This window comes from Vicugna pacos, unplaced genomic scaffold (genome assembly GCF_048564905.1).
Source record: "Vicugna pacos unplaced genomic scaffold, VicPac4 scaffold_18, whole genome shotgun sequence".
Taxonomy (NCBI): Eukaryota; Metazoa; Chordata; class Mammalia; order Artiodactyla; family Camelidae; genus Vicugna; species Vicugna pacos.
Window position 1 is genome coordinate 8,757,288 of NW_027328739.1, and position 17,283 is coordinate 8,774,570.

The following is a 17,283-nucleotide window of genomic DNA, read 5'->3' on the forward strand; positions in this document are numbered from 1 at the left end:
ACACAGTATATAGAATATAGAATAAAGAAAGCAGAAACCAGAATTTAGAACATGGAATTGAGAAAACGGAATTTAGAGTATACAATAAAGAATACAGAATATAGAATGAAGAATAGAGAATTTAGAACACAGAATATAGAATATAGAATAAAGAAATAAATGTAGAATATAGAATAAAGAACACAGAATATAGAATATACAATACAGAATACAGAACACAGAGTTTAGAAGATGGAATGCAGAACATAGAAAATAGAATAGAGAATTTAGAAAATAGAATGTAGAATATTTAATGTAGAACACAGAATATAGAATATAGTATGGAGAATACAGAACCCCGAATTTAGAACATGGAAATCAGAACATAGATTTTAGAATATAGAGTACAGAATACTGAATATTGGATGCAGAATATAGAATGCAGAACACGGGATTTAGAATATAGAATACAGAATATTGAATGTAGAAAACAGAATGTAGAACACAAAATATAGAATACAGAATACAGAATATAGAAGGTAGAATATTGAATTTAGAACACAGAATATAGAATTTAGAATACAGAATACAGAACCCAGAATTCACAACATGGATGTAGAACACAGAATATAGAAAATAGAATACAGAATACAGAATATAGAATGCAGAAAATAGAATGTAAAACACAGAATATAGAATATAGAATGCAGAATACACAACCCAGAATTTAGAACATGGAATTCAGAACAAAGAATTTAGAATATAGAATATAGAATACAGAAATAGAATGTAGAATATAGAATGTAGAACACAGAATATAGAATATAGAATACAGAATAGAGAACGCAGAAATTAGAACATGGAATTCAGAACACAGAATATAGAATATAGAATACAGAAATAGAATGTAGAATATAGAATATAGAATACAGAATGCAGAACCAAGATTTTAGAACATGGAATTCAGATCACCGAATTAAGAATATAGAGAACAGAATACAGAATATAAAATATAGAATATAGATTGTAGAACACTGTATATAGAATATAGAATACAGAATACAGAATAGAGAATGTAGAATACTGGATGTAGAACACAGAATTTAGAATAAACTATACAGAATACAGAACGCAGAATATAGAACATTGAATTCAGAACACAGAGTTTAGGATATAGAATACAGAATACAGAATATAGAATGTACAATACAGAATGTAGTACACAGAATATAGAATATACAATACAGAATGCAGAACCCAGAATTTAGAACATGGAATTCAGAACACAGAATTTAAAATTAGAATACAGAATATAGAATGTTGAATATAGAATGTAGAACATAGAATATAGAATATAGAAGACAGAATGCAGAACCCAGAATTTAGAACATGGAATGAAGAACACAGAATTTAGTATATAGTATACAGTTTACAGAATATAGAATGTAGAATACAGAATGTAGAATACAGAATAAAGAATATAGAATACATAATGCAGAACCCAGAATTTAGAACATGGAATTCAGAAGAGAAATTTATAGTAAAAATTACAGAATACAGAATATACAATGTAGAATATAGAATGTAGAACACAGAATATAGAATATAGAATACAGAACGCAGGATTTAGAAAATGTAATTCAGAACACAGAATATTGAATGTAGAATAAAGGAATAGAATGTAGAATATAGAATGTAGAACACAGAATATAGAATATAGTATACAGAACGCAGGATTTAGAACATGTAATTCAGAACACAGAATATAGAATATAAAATAAAGAATAGAATGTGGTATATAGAATGTAGTACACAGAATATATAATATAGAATACAGTATATAGAATGTAGAATACAGAATGTAGGACACAGAATATTGAAAATAGAATACAGAACACAGAACCCACAATTTGGAACAAGAATTCAGAACACAGAATATACAATATAGGATACACAATACATAACATAGAATGTAGAATACAGAATGTAGTACACAGAATATAGAATATAGAATACAAAATGCAGAACCTTGATAATACAACTTGGAATTCAGAACACAGAATTTAGAATATAGAGTACAGAATACAGAAAATAGAATATAGAATATAGATTGTAGAACACAGAATATAGAGTATAGAATACAAAATGCAGAACCCAGAATTTAGAACATGGAATGCAGAACACAAAATTTAGAATATAGAATACAGTATTCAGAATATAGAATTTAGAATACAGAATTTGGAATACAGAATATAGAATATAGAATACAGAATGCAGAACCCAGAATTTAGAACACGGAATTCAGTACAGAGAATTTGCAATATAGAGCACAGAATAGAGAATATAGAATGTACAACACGGAATTTAGAATATAGAATACAGATACAGAATATAGAATGTAGAATATAGAATGTAGAACTCAAATATAGGATATAAAATTCAGAATGCAGAATATTGAATGTAGTATATCGAATGCAGAACACAGAATATCAAACATAGAATGCAGAATACAGAACCCAGAATTTAGAACATGGAATTCAGAACAGAGAATTTATAATATAGAATACAAAATACAGAATATAGAATGTAGAACACAGGATATAGAATATTGAATACAGAATACATAATATAGAATGTGGAATACACAATGTAGAACACAGAATATTGAACATTGAATACAGAATACAGAAACAAGAATTTAGAACATGGAATCCAGAACACAGAATTTAGAAAATAGAATACAGAATACAGAATATAGAATGTAGAATACAGAATGTGGAACACAAAATATTGAATAAAGAATACATAATTTAGAACCCAGAATTTAGAAGATGGAATTCAGAATACAGAATTTAGAATATACAATACAGTATACAGAATATAAAATGTTGAATATAGAATGCAGAAAATAGAATATACACTTTTTTGTAAATCTATTAACCTTTACCCGTTTTTAATAAACTGATAATAACATGATCTCAAACCCATCCTACTGTTAAAATAATTTTAAAAAAGAAAGAAAAAAAATTCTATATTTCCCTGCCTCCCTCTCCCACTCTCAGTGACTTGTATGTCTTCTTTTATAATTTCGTGTTTTCTTTATTTGTAATTCATGAGTTATCACCTTTCCAGTTGTACGTTTCTCATTTCTGTATCATCCTGCTGCTTTTCTATTTAGAATAGCCCTTTCAATATTTCTTTTAGCATGGGTTTAGTGTTGCTAAACTCCTGCAGCTTTTTTTTGTCTGTGAAACTCTTTATTTCTCCTTCTATCCTAAAGGATAGCCTTGCTGGATAAAGTATCCTAGGCTGCATCTTTTTTTCATTCAGGACTTTGAATATATCTTGCCACTCCCTTCTGGCCTGTAGTGTTTGTGTAGAGAAATCAGCTGAGAGCCTTATGGGGGTTCCCTTGTAGTTCACTCTTTGCTTTTCTCTTGCTGCCTTTAGAATCATTTCTTTATCCTTGACTCTGGCCATCTTGATTATGATATGTCTTGGTGTGGGTCTATTTGGGTTCTTCCTATTTGGGACCCTCTGAGCTTCCTGTACTTGGATATCTGATTCCTTCCTTAAGTTTGGGAAGTTTTCAGTCATGATTTCTTCAAAAACCTTTTCAATCACCTTTGATCCTTCTTCCTCTTCTGGGACCCCTATTATGCGAAGATTGGGACGCTTTATATAGAATATAGAATAAAGAATACAGAACTCAGAATTTAGAACATGGAATTCAGAACACAGAATATAGAATATAGAATTCAGAATATTGAATGTAGAATATAGAATGTAGAACACAGAATATAGTATATAGAATACAGAATGCAGAACCCAGAATTTACAACATGGGGTTCAGAACACAGTATATAGAATATAGAATACAGAATACAGAATATAGAATGTAGAATATAGAATGGAGTACACAGAATATAGAATATAGAATACAGAATACAGACTACAGAATTTAGAACATGGAATACAGAACACATAATTTAGAATACAGGGTATAGAATATTGAATGTAGAACATAGAATGAAGAACACAGAATATAGAATATAGAATACTCAACATAGAACCCAGAATTTTGACAATGCAATGCAGAATACAGAATATAGAATATAAAATACAAAATACAGAACCCAGAATATAATCATGGAATTCAGAACACAGAACAAAGTATATAGAAATCAGAAATAAAATGTGGAATATAGAATGTAGAACACAGAATATAGAATATAGAATACAGTATATAGAATGTAGAATAGAGAATGTAGAACACAGAATATAGAATATAGAATTCAGAATACAGAATTTAGAACATGAAATGCAGATCACAGAGTATAGAATATAGAATAAAATATACAGAACCCAGAATTTAGAAAATGGAATGCAGAACACAGAATATAGTATGTAGATTACAGAATTCAGAGCCCAGAATTTAGAACATGGAATGCAGAACACAGAATATAGAATATACAAAACAGAAATAAAATGTAGGATATAGAATGTAGAACACAGTATATAGAATATAGAATACAGAATACAGAACCCAGAATTTAGAACATGCAATGCAGAACCTAGAATATAGAATATAGAATATAGAATACAGAATACAGAATACAGAATATAATCATAGAATTCAGAACACAGAATATAGAATATGGTACAGAAATAGAATGTGGAATATAGAATTTAGAACACAGAATATAGAATATAGAATACACAATATAGAATGTAGAATACAGAATGTTAAAAACAGAATATAGAATGCAGAATACAGAATACAGAAAACACAATTTAGAACATGGAATTCAGAACACAGAATTTAGAATATAGGATAAATAATACATAATATAGAATGTAGAATACAGAATGAAGAACACAGAATATAGAATATAGAATTCAGAATACAGAATTTAGTACATGGCATGCAGAACGCAGAATATCGAATATAGAATACATAATACAGAACCCAGAATTTAGAACATGGAATGCAGAACACAGATAGAGAATATGGTATACAGAATACAAAATATAGATTGTTGAATATAGAATGTTGAACAGAGAATATAGAATATGGAATATAGAATACAAAACCCAGAATTTAGAACATGGAATTCAGAACACAGAATATAGAATATAGAATTCAGAATATGGAATGTAGAATTTAGAATGTAGAACATATAATATAGAATATAGAATGCAGAATACAGAACCCAGAATTTGGAACATGGAATGCAGAACTCAGAATTTAGAATACAGAATTCAGAATATGCAATGTATAATAAAGAATGTAGAACACAGAATATAGAATGCAGACTACAGAACCCAGAATTTAGAACATGGAATTCAGAACAAAGAATTTAGAGTATAGAGTTCAGAATACAGAATATGGAATGTAGAATATAGAAAGTAGACCACAGAATTTAGAATATAGAATACCGAATACAGAATATAGAATGTGGAATACAGAATATAGAACACAGAACATGGAATACAGAATACAAAATATAGAATGTAGAATACAGAATGTAGAAAATAGTATATAGAATTTAGAATACAGAAAACAGAACCCAGAATTTAGAACATGGAATGCAGAACACAGAATATAGAATATAGAATACAGAATAAAGAATGTAGAATGTAGAATCTAGAATGTAGAACACAGAATATAGAATATACAATGTAGAATACAGAACCCAGAATTTAGAAAATGGAATTCAGGACATAGAATTTAGAATTTAGAATAGAGTATATAGAATATAGAATTAAGAATACAAAATGTAGAACACAGAATATAGATTATAGAATTAAGAATACAGAACCCAGAATTTAGAACATGGAATTCAGAACACAGAATTTAGAATACAGAATACAGAATATAGAATGTAGAATATAGAATGTAGAATATAGAATATAGAATATAGAATGCAGAATACAGAACCCAGAATTTTTAACATGGAATTCAGAACAGAGGGTTTAGAATAAAAATACAGAATACAGAATATACAATATAGAACATAGAATGTAGAACACAGAATATAGAATATAGAATACAGAATACAGAATGCAGAATTTAGAACATGGAAATCATAACACAGAATATAGAATATAGAATACAGTAATGAAATGTAGAATTTAGAATGTAGGACACACAATATAAAATATAAAATGCAGAATACAGAACCCAGAATTTAGAATGGAATTCAGAGCACAGAATACAGAATAAAGAATACAGTATATAGAACACAGAATATAGAATATAGAATACAGAATACAGAATACAGAACCCAGAATTTAAAACATGGAATTCAGAACACAGAATTTAGAATATAGAGTACAGTATATAGAATGTAGAATATAGTATTTAGAACACAGAATATAGAATATAGAATACAGAACCCAGAATTTAGAACATGGAATGCAGAACACAGAATATAGAATATAGAATACAGAATACAGAACCCAGAATTTAGAACATGGAATGCAGAACACAGAATATAGAATACAGAATTCAGAATATATAATGTAGAATATTGAATGTAGAACACAGAATGTAGAATATACTATGCATAATACAGAACCCCGAATTTAGAACATGGAATTCTGAACATAGAATTTAGAATATAGAGTACAGAATACTGAATATAGAATGTAGAATATAGAATGCAGAACACAGAATATAGCTGTGCCTGTGCCGGCGAAAACCGCTCTGCCCTCCCCACTGGGACCCAATGAAGCTGCCCTGCCTGCAGCCGGATGGCAATCAGGTGCTCCATAGAGCTGGAGCTTGGGTCTCTCTATTTTTAAAAAAATTTTTTGAAGATGTTTTTTGTCTTGCACATCAACTTACCAGATATTTATTGAGAGTCTCTTTTACCCAGACACTGTTTTATTTATTTACTAAAAAAAATTTTTCTGTGGAGGAGGTAATTAAGTTTACTTATTTATTATTACTTTTTTTTCAGAGGGAGTACTGGGGATTGAACCCAGGACCTTGAGTATGCTGAGCATGTGCTCTACCACTTGAGCTATACTCTTCAGTTTTTTAAATTCTTAAAATTTTTTTTCCATTTTCTTTTATATTTAGGTCTTCATGAGACAAGGAAGATGGTTTTCAAGTCTAAACACTGGAGTAATCTCAATGACATTAATATTACAATCCTCATCTAACGGAAATGAAATGTTTGAATGGAAAAATAGTATTTGATATTTAGCTTTCAGAACATAGAAATGTCTCAGAAAAACTGACACCAGTGTATGTATATCTGAGGTAGTTCTTGTATAATTAACAACTCTCACAGTGATGGGAAACACTGCTTTTTGGATATATCACACATTAACTTTCTATGTCAGGAATTCCACATTGCTGTAAAATAATTTCAGTTCACTGCTATGGCAATTATGCAAATAGATGTAAACTCCATTCCTAGAAGAACTTTTAAAAAGCAGAATGCTTACGAATTATGTGTTAACACAAATGTCAACAAAAATCATCCAACAGGTGTAGAAGCACAGTAACAGAAATGCAATTATCAATATAGCTGCCCTATGAGAGTAAACTACAGCATTTCCCATCCTCTGGTCCATGAACAAAGGTTTTCTCTGCTACTGACCTAATTCATCTCTTTCTGTTGGCTCCAATTATATCTAGCAGAAGGATCCTCATTGGGGCCCGGCTCAGAGCGGTCCGTAACAATCGGACAATCCTGCTGCCTTCATGTCTTCTTGTCCTGGGCCTTGCTGATGTCCCCAGATTTTAAGAGGAATCAAATTGGCTGCCAGCCTGGAAAAGAGTGGGAGAGAGAGCCTACCTCTAATGTTTTATTTCTGAACAACAAAATAAGAAATTAGGCAAATCGGGCAGGTTAAGAATGAACAGGACAAAGAGAACATTGGTGTTGCTTATGTTCTTCACTTTACTTTTCAGTGGGGTGAGATGTTTAACTAGCATAATACAAAAAAGAATATAACTTCCCTGTGTGGCAGGGAAGACTAGGTTTGCTCATCTGGTTGGAAGAGTGAAGGCTGGGAAAGCTGAACAGTGAGAATTGAGTTGGGGGAAATGTTGAATTCCTTATTTCACCAAAAGGAGAGTTAGAGGTTAATAACTGTGTACCTTTGATAATAGAGTAATTCATATGCATTTGTTCACTTTTCATTTTTATAAAAAATATATTCCCATGGAAGTAAAAGTTCAAACAGCGTGGAAGGATTTAAATGAAAGCAAATCGTGCAATTGTTAGAGCAGTAAAATCATATATTCTTTATAAATTGTCAATATCACTACTGATTTTTTATCTCCTTATTTTACCAGTTACTGACAGATATGTGTTACATTACCACATTATGATTGAGAATTTATTTCTCTGTTCAGTTTTGACAGTGTCTGCTTTCTGTATTTTGAAGTTTTGTTATTAAGTGAATTATAAATTCAGAACTTTCATATCTTTCTGGTAGATTAACTCTCATCATTATAAAATTTTGCTCTTCATTTGTAGCAATTCTTTCTGCCTTAAAGTCTCTTTTGTCTGATATTAATATAACAACACCAACTTTCTTTTGATTAGTGTTTGCATGATACATCTTTTTCCATACTCTTACTTTCTACTTTCTTGTGTCCTTTTAAAGTGCATCTCTCTCTTTCTCTCTCTCCTTTTTTTTTTTTGGCGGTGGAGGTAATTAGGTTCACTTATTTTTGGAGGAGGTACTGGGTATTGAACCCAGGACCTCCTGCATGCTAAGCATGTGCTCTACCACTTGAGCTGTGCCCTCCCCCTAAAGTGCATCTCTTTTAAACAGAATAATTCTTTAAAAATCTAGTCTGACAATCTTTGACTTGAAGTATTTATTCTATTTATATCTCCTGTAATTACAGATGTATTTGAGTTTAAATCTACCTTCTTACTATTTGTTTCCTACTTGTCCCACCTAACTCATGCTTCTTTTTCTCTCCTTTCTCGCCTCTTTTTAGAAACAACCTGAATGTCTATCATTAAAGGACTAGTTTAATACACTCCGTCCAAACAATGATATGCATTGTAATGCAGTAATATGCAACTGTAAGAGGAGGAATGAGATCTATCTCTGTGATCTCCAGGGTATATTTTTATGTGGAAGACGTGGAGAGACATGTGTATAATAGGTTACAGTCTAAAAAAGGGTGGAGGGAATATACAGTTGACCCTGGAACAACATGGGTTTGAACTGTGTGTCCACTTACATGTGCATTTTTTCCATAAATATGTATTGCAGTACTGTGTGATCTGTGGTTGGTTGAATGGGCGGATGCTGAACAGAGGAGGAAGGGACTACTGTAAAGTTATACACGGCATTGCCCACAGGGTCGCTGCTCCTAACCCCCTCGTTGTTCAAGGCTCAACTACATATGCATACATTTTCTTATATTAAAAAAAAGGAAGAACAAACTGTAAACTTTGTAAATGGTTAGTTTTAGGGGAGGGAGGAGATTGAGTAGACAGTACTTTGTTTTATAGATTTTACTTTCATAGCATGAAAAACTTTACCTAATTAAAATACAAAAATATAGTAAAGAAAAATAAAGCAATCCCTGAATTTTGTAAAGTGACATGAAACAAATGAAACTGTGTATATTAGTGTCTTGAAACCACTGTCTGGACTATGAGAAACGCTGCCAAACAGAAGACCCAGTTTCTCCAAGAAATACGTTAAAATAAATAAAATAGAAATGTCAGAGTGCCTTACAGATTGAAAAAGAGACTTAGGTGACGTATCAACTTAAAAGTGTGCAATCATCTAGGATCCTGAATCAAATGAACAGTGTAAAAAACCAAAAAAAAAAAATCAAGCAGGGAAAGCTAAACATTTAATTGCTTTTTATAATACAAAGAGGATTTTTTTTGATGCAACAAGTATATGGCCCTATGTTTTAAAAGTCTCCATCTTCAGAAGTGTACGCTGAAATGCTTACAGGTAAAACACTGTGAGGCTGAGATTTGCTACCAAATAACAGGCGGTGAGTGTCGGTGGCGGGCTCTGGACTGAGAGCGAGACTGGCTGGCTATCCAGGCAGGTGCACAGGTACATGAGGTTCACCTGGAGACAGAAGAGGCGGCTGCACTCTTGGAGGGAGGCGATGGGAGCGGTTATAATGCGGCCGTCGCGGCTGCTCGACTAGCAGCGTCGACCAGCCGCTCGGTCCTTGAGGGCTGAGCTCAGGAAACAGCTGCAGGAGGTGTCGGGGTGCGCGCCTGGGGCCTGGGGCGGTGCGGGGACCCCGCTCCCTCCTGTTCCCCGCTGCTCCCCGACCGCCTCCGCACGGCCGGGAGCGCGCAAGCAGGTGCTCGGGGCCCGAGGGGCGGAGCCACGACGATGGAGGTGCGCCTGCGCCGGGAGGCACAGCCCACATTTCCCAGGAACACCTGCGTGCATGGCCCCGCCCAGCGTCCCAGAATCCCTTTCAAGCCAGAAGCTAGGTATCCGCATACGGGTGTCTGGTTTGTGGTCTTGAGGTCCTTGACGCTTGGTTCAGGGAGGGTCGCTCCGCACGAGCTTTATTTCGGACCCTCTCCTTGCAGATGGTGAGCTTGGCCTCTGGCCGTCCCTCCACTCACCTGACAGCGGGCCGTCCCCGGGCGGCGAGGGGTCATCCCCCGACTGGGTGGATCTGCAGCCCTCGGGGCGGGCGGAAGTTGGGCGCTGGCGGCGAGGGGGCCTACAAAGAGCTTCACGGTTAGGAGTGGAGGGGGCTCTCACTGCCAAGGAGCCACGCTCCCTGCTCGTGTGGTTGAGCGGCTGCAGTTAGAGCAGAGCTGGGGCGAGTTAACCCACGGCTCCTTTCGCAAGGCTGGCAAACGATTCCGTGAACACCGGCGCCTCCAGGAACACTCGGCTAACCCGCGGGCCTCCGCTCGCATTGGGAGGGGGCTTGTGGGCGCCGGTCAGGGGGTGGTCGGCTCGTGCGGGGCCTCGGCAGTCCTGGCCGCTGGCTCCCTGAGCAGACGCCTGTGCTTCCCTTGTTGGCCCGGACTTCTGGCGATGCCCGTCTAAACGCCTTTGCTTCTGAGCTCTCCTGACCTTTCCTAACTCTTGCTCTCCTCCCTGCATCTCATGAGTGATGCTCTTTTTACTAATTTGCCTGGTGTCTGGCTTAGTCAGTAGACCTAAGCCCCTACCTTGCTGTGCAGACGCCGAATCAGTTGACTTGTTCAATAAAGGGTCAAAATTACTGATAGTTCTGGCTTTGCAGTCTCTTTATGTAATAAGAGTGTTGTCATAGAAATCTGAATTTCATGTGTCAGGAAATATTTTTTACCCAACCATTTACATCTCATGTATTACACTCTAGTGCAAAGCATGATGCCCAAAACAAGATAAAGTATCCCAGGTGTATTCTGGGGGGCGGGGGTACCCAGGTGTAATTTTAAATCAGTGTACAGTGGTGTGAAATCATTACTCTTCAACCTCTGGGTATAGGTCTGATTTGGTATGACCTAAGATTTTTTTCAGGAAAAGACCTCTACTCTAGGCTTGAAACAGGCAATTTCATTTTGCTTCCTGTCTTCTTTACCTATAAGCCAGAACAGCCACCAAGTTCTCAGTGGGATATTTCCAGTCTTAAACACTAGAAAGGACACTGTTGGCAGGGGCAGCATGCCATAGGCCCTGAGCATCCCTACCTATTTGTGCTGGGCATCCAGGAATGCCAGGTCTAACTGTCCTTTACCTGGGCCACGTTTGCTTACAGGTTTGCTTACAGCAGGCAGTGTCTCCCAGGACAGAATACACTTGCTTACAGTTCTCTGTAAAAGCAGCAATTCTCTCAAGTGTTGCTTTTCTGTAGTGCAGCCCACTGTGCTGAAATCCATCTAGGCCCACCAGGGTCACCCTCTTGTGACTGAGGGGTAGGGGAGGTAGTGCTCAAATGTGAAGTCTGGCTACTGCTTTTGCCATGAGTAATAAAGTCCTTTGTGACCCAGGAGTCTCGTGTCTTCTGCCAGCACCCATGAAATAACAGGCTAGTTTATTACCTTGGTAGGTTACAATCCCAGACCCTTTACTGTTCTGGATGGACAGGTGAGATAACTTTTCTGAGGAAATAATCTTGGTTATTGTGCAGAAGTTTCTGCAGAGACGCACTAATCAAACATTTATTGAGGGCCTGCTTCCTACCAGGTGCCGGGTGCTGTGCTGGGTACAGGCGGTAGAGAAATGAGGATGACGTAGTCCCCCTTGTAAGAGCACATTCTCTAGTAACAGAGACAGTTGTCCCTGAGTCCTCTCTGTCTCACTTCCCAGTCCAACTCATCAGCAAGTCCTGTATTCTGTCTTCAAAACACACCCGGTGTTGGGTCACTTCCCATCACCCCTACTGTGACCTCTGCTATTTCTCCTCTTGTAAACATAGCTTCCTAACTGGTTTCCCTGCCTCTGCCCTAGCTCCACTTTAGAACATTAGGAACACCTGGGGAGTTAAGGCGTCCTGAAATTCAGGCCCCAAGCCAATGAAATGAATCAATATTCCTGGAGGGGGAGCCCTGGCACTGGTAATTTTAAAAGCTCCTCAGGTCATTCTAATGTGTAGCTGGGAGTCAGATCCACTGCTGTTGACAATGAAAAGGTGCTGAGGGCTTTAAGCAAATGGTGACTTGGTCACATTTACTAGTCAGTCTGCACAGCTGGACGTGCTGGTCCTAGTTAGATGTTTTCAGATGACTTTGGCAAACGTGGAAGATACACCGAAGGGAGCAAGATCAAGGGCAGGATGAACACTTACCTGGGCACGACATAATCTAAACGAGACCTGATGAAAAGTCTGAAATGAGGTAGTGGCTGTGGGGACAGAGAAGAATGAGCTGAAACATAGGGGGGTAAAGCCTAAATCTGATAGTCCGGGTGGTCCCTGACCACATGGTTCTGAGCCGTGGGGGAAGATCTGGGTGGGAGGCCCAAACTGGAGCGGGGAGTGCAGAGTGCATCCTTTGTTGGGCTCATTCTCATTTAAAGATTTGAATCTAAGAAACTCTACGGGAGGGGAGACAAAACTTTCAGTGCTCTAATCTCATAAAAATACACAACTTTATAAAATTGTAGGTACATACCTTTTGTGTAATGAATTTCATTTAACTCATTTTCAGGAAGAACTCAACTAAGTGCTGAAGCCAGGGGTTCCAACCCTTATTCTGTCGCTGTGTGTGGCTATGATGTCAAACAAGACACTCCAGCGTCCTGGGCTTCACGCCGCTCCCATACAGAGGACTCGATGCTGCTGACACGCTCACACGCACATTTATACACATCACCGTAGTGTGCATGCTTGCCATTTTTAATGGCTGTGTTCTAAGGGGGTAATCATTAGAGTGACATACAGAGCCATGAGGAAAATGACAGAGACAGAGGACTGGAGTACAATTAAAGTGAACTGATACCAGAAGATAGAGAAATGAAACCTAATGACTTTCACGTTTCAAAGACCAAACAAAAGTTTACCAGTACTTGGCATGAAATAGATGCTCAGAATTCAAATTTAGATCAGAAACCTGCCGTAAGGAAAGTGATGGGAAAGGAGTGTGATTAGCGTATCGATACAGTAAATCATCAAGACATGCAATAGGTAAGACACTACACAGTAGGAGCCATACATTTAGTTGCTCTTAATTGCTCTCCTTAACCCACTTGCCAGGTTAACCGACCAGCTCCCTTCCTCTGTAAACACACTGCTGATGGCCTTGGCACAGGACCTCTTGCAGTTGAGTGTGCTGCTTCCCTAGTACAGGTAACACTTGTGTTCTCTCCAGCTTCGCTGTTTGCTCCCAGAGTCGTGGGTCTGGGTGGGCCTCCCATGTTCCATAATTAGATATGATGTAACTGGTGAAACGAGTGTGGAGCTGCCTTTACGCAGACTCCGCTGAGTGGCTGGAAATGCTCGGCACACGTGCTCAGCACGCCTGCAGCAGTGAGCCTGCCTACTGCCCAGATCCTGGTTTCTAAATTGCTGCCTATTAAAAAGAGCCAGGGATTCCTGGAGAAATGGCTCATCCCACACCTGGGGGTACTTAGAGTGCAAGCTGAACCTGGGAGACCTTTGTCAGAAGGCAGTTAGCTGCCAAAAGCTTGGAGAGGAGGTGCCAAAGGACTGAAGAGCTACTTGAACGGCTCTAACTGGCTGAATGGGGGACCATTTGAGCCTCACAAACAATGATCATAGCTGCTTGTGACTGGTGAGCCGCCTGTCACCACCGCCAGTAACTCCCTTCTCTGCAGACTGCTAACTCAAGAAGATCTGAGCGTGACCCTGCCCCTGGCGCATTCTCAGGTGACGGAAGAAAGCTCTTCCTTACAGAGTGCCAGTCAGTAACGGTAGGACGACAGGATTAGAAAACTGCCACTTTGCAAATCTTGATGAAATAATCGATTCTGGCAAGGATCACCACCCCCAAACCACCAGGTAAGTGGTAAGCGGGCTGTCCACACATGGCCAGTGTCAGGGCACAGATTATCTGTTAACCACAACAGCAAAAATGTCCCTTTATGTTGGAAAGACATGGTGATCGAATTTTGCATCCCAGTGAGTCAGCCAGATATTAGTGAGACTTCGGGCGTGATGCAGTATGAAATACATCTGACGTGTTAACGTTAAAAATGTTTACCCTGAATTCATGAAGCCTTTGGCCCTAACTGCTAATCTACAGAAACTACAGGAACAAGATAAACAAACCACACATAAAGAACCAGGTAAATCCTTAAAATGAGACATTCTACAACTGACTTGCTCTATTTAAGAAAAAAAATCCTGGAAAAAAGTTGAAGGCGGGAGACTCTTGGGTAGACGAAACAGAAATAATCACCTGTGCTGTGCGAAACGTGACTGGATTACAGGGAGAATGTAAACACGAACTGAGCACTAGGCATCAGGGAATTACTGATCAGTTTTTGAGGTATGTAATGGTACTGTGGTTGTTTTTACGAGATGCACCCGTTAGTGTTTAGGGGTGAAATGTCGTATCTTCAAGTTTCTTTCCAATTGTTCAGTAAAAAATATGGCAAAATGTTAATTTTTTATGCTAGGTGGTGGATATATAGTTTTATTATTCTTTAACTTTTCTGTATATTTGAACATTTTCATAACAAAAAGCTGTTAAAAACTTGAAAATGTGGGTCAGATACTGTGAAAGTGGGGAAAACAAAGAGATCTGGGGTTCTCTACTGTCACTTGTTATTTTATAAGGACATCAGGTGCCTCAGGGCTTCAGTGGAAGACCTCATGAATGCATATTTACATAAAACACACAAAGGCAGGAAACTCAGGTTAATGCAAAGAAAGGCGCTGTGGACTGCAACACGCCACACGTTCGTTCCAGGAGAAAACGTGTTGTGTAAGGTAAGAGGTGGTATTACAAAAATTGCATCTTAAATACAGTGGTTGTTTTTTTAACACGATACTATGGCATAAGTGTAATGTGAGTACTGTGCAACCTGGAGGAAGTCTGCACTTCATGAAAGGTGACTCCACGACAGCAAGGTTAACTATCATGAGGACAAGGGGAAAGCAACTTATTGAAGAAAACACTCAACAAGAAAGCCTTGAAGATGCCAGCAGCCCAGGTCCTTGCCCCCCCAGCTCCCCAGGTCTTACTGACATCCAGATGAAGCTGCATGGTCAGTACGTGTGCAAATTGATATTCACGGCACCAGAATTTCTATCAGCTTTTCCTCATCTAGCTCAGGAAAACTTCCTGTGCGAGGCTGTCCCGTGATTTTTTTAGGAATATCCCCAACGTTAAGATTTGGCGATTCTGAGCCTTCATTTTTAAGTAGCTCCTACTACCAACAAATGACCAGTATTTGTTAAGTACTTCGTTGCATGTGTGCACAAAAAAGTATTTTCAATTTTACCAATTTCACTCTGTATCAGTTACTTCTACCTTTTTACTCAAGTCTAACTTGACTACTTATTTATTCATTAATTCCACCAACATATACCAGCCACCTACCTACCATGTGCAAGGCACTGAAGAAAGAAACAAAGCAAGATGAAACGTCAGCTCTCAGAATACGGTCTTAAATTCTGAGAGTGGAACGCTGTGGCCATTAAGTACAGTAGTATTCTCACCTGTTCCTATGTGCATTTCTACCAGTTGTCCTTGTATGCTGTTTGGGACCCCAGGAGCTCAGATCCTGTTCAGTAATTACTGCATCAGTGACGGTTTCCACACCGGTGCTTTTTCCAGTGAAGCTTCCCCCCATCATAGGAAGAGTAATCCCTGTTTTACTCATGTGTATGAGGAGGACCTATTTCAATCTTTCCTTTGAAACCGGTCATTTCAGTTCTAGTTTCTTCTTAAGAAACGACAGGCTGCGTTTTGCTTTTTTGGTCAAGCCACTCGTATTTTCTTAGGTAAGCCAAGTCCAGTATCATTTCAGTTACAAATGTTACCTATGCATTCTCTTTCCTCACCCTTAAGTCTTGAATTTCCCCCCCGGACCACTCTGTGCACTGAACTCAAACCTACTGTCCACGACTTATTTTTTCCCATTACTTCCTTGTCTTAAGATACGGGGCTGCCCTTGGTGACCCACTTTAGCAGGTTCGGTCTGTGACACACTGGCTAAGATCATGCCCTTAACTTTGTTATCTTTCGTTACTTTAGAAAACCTTCTGTGGCTTAGATCAGCTGTGATTTTCAGCACTCTAGGTCCTGGGAGGATCCAAGTAGGCAGTTTGGGCCATGAGCACAGCAGCACTCAAGAAACGTGCTTCAGTGGAAGCAGTGGACTTAATAGTGAAACAGTCCAGGGGGAACCTTCAGTTATGAATTTAGGAGTCAGGTGGTGGCAGGAGGAAAGGAACTGTGTTATTCCTTCCTTCCAGATGACAGCTGTCAAAACCTAGTGAAACTAAGACTAATGTGCTTTAAAGATAAAGCCTGAGTGTTTAATTTTTGCCTGTTTGATTAAATTTGTACACGTCTAAGGGTCATATACACAACATTAGTTTCTCTATCCTAACGTCATCTTTCATCAAACCTCCTTTAATATTTCAGTATTTAAAGGAAAGTGTAATTAAACAGTGGTCACATAGAAATCTTTAAGATATTTTCAACTTTTCTTTTTTTTTTTTTTTTTGCAAACCTACTGGCTCCACGTGGCAGTCATGGCCTCATTGGAAAAGAGAAGCAAAGGTGGGGAGGGGACCCTTTACGTACTTAAGGCTTCAAGGCTGGGAAGAACCAAAGCCTGAAAGCAGCCTTTTCTTTTCTGTTACTCCCGGATTACTCTCTAGGGTGAAACCTCTACTGGGTGGAAGCTTTCATGTTACACTCACAA